Source organism: Geospiza fortis, unplaced genomic scaffold (genome assembly GCF_000277835.1).
Source record: "Geospiza fortis unplaced genomic scaffold, GeoFor_1.0 scaffold313, whole genome shotgun sequence".
In the NCBI taxonomy this organism is placed as follows: domain Eukaryota; kingdom Metazoa; phylum Chordata; class Aves; order Passeriformes; family Thraupidae; genus Geospiza; species Geospiza fortis.
In genome coordinates this window covers 43,292-43,823 of record NW_005054582.1, presented here as the reverse complement: position 1 = coordinate 43,823, position 532 = coordinate 43,292, and the positions used below count along the sequence as shown (strand labels likewise).

Here is a 532-nt window from a genome sequence, read left to right as displayed (position 1 = left end):
CAGGGACAGGAGGGGAGGGACAAAGGGACAAAGGACACCTGGATGGCCCAATGCCCCCCAGGGGTTTGAACCTGCCAATCACTCGATTCCTTCTGGAATTCCAGGACTGACAGACAGCGCTGGGAGGGGAAAGGAGAGGTGACTGACACACCTGGGAGGGAATTATCAGGGGAGAGACCCGAGGTTCTGGGCTAAACCCTGAAATCAGAACACAACACCTGCAGCCATCTGGAGGATTTTCTCAGACTGTGGAATACAGCCAGTGGGCAGGATAGGGCAGGGGGATGCAGTGACACCCACCCCCACCCTCACCCCCTCCAAGGAGATAACAGGGGGGATGGAGGCACTGCCCAAGGAGAGCCTGGGACTGGGGATGCAGTGACACCCACTGCCACCCTCACCTGTGATAACGGCGTGAGATAACGGGGCAGGGGGGATGGAGGCACTGCCCAAGGACAGGATAGATGGCGTGGATGCAGTGACACCCACTCCCACCCTCACCTCCGCCCTGTCCCATCTCCCCCCCAGGCTC

The 532-nt window shown here is 60.2% G+C and overlaps 1 protein-coding gene across 1 annotated transcript in view; it reads left to right on the top strand.

Moving 5' to 3' along the window:
- SH2D2A (SH2 domain containing 2A) overlaps window positions 1-532 on the top strand; it is a 5,513-nt gene that overhangs the window by 3,719 nt on the left and 1,262 nt on the right. The gene's annotated exons all lie outside the window — the stretch shown is intronic.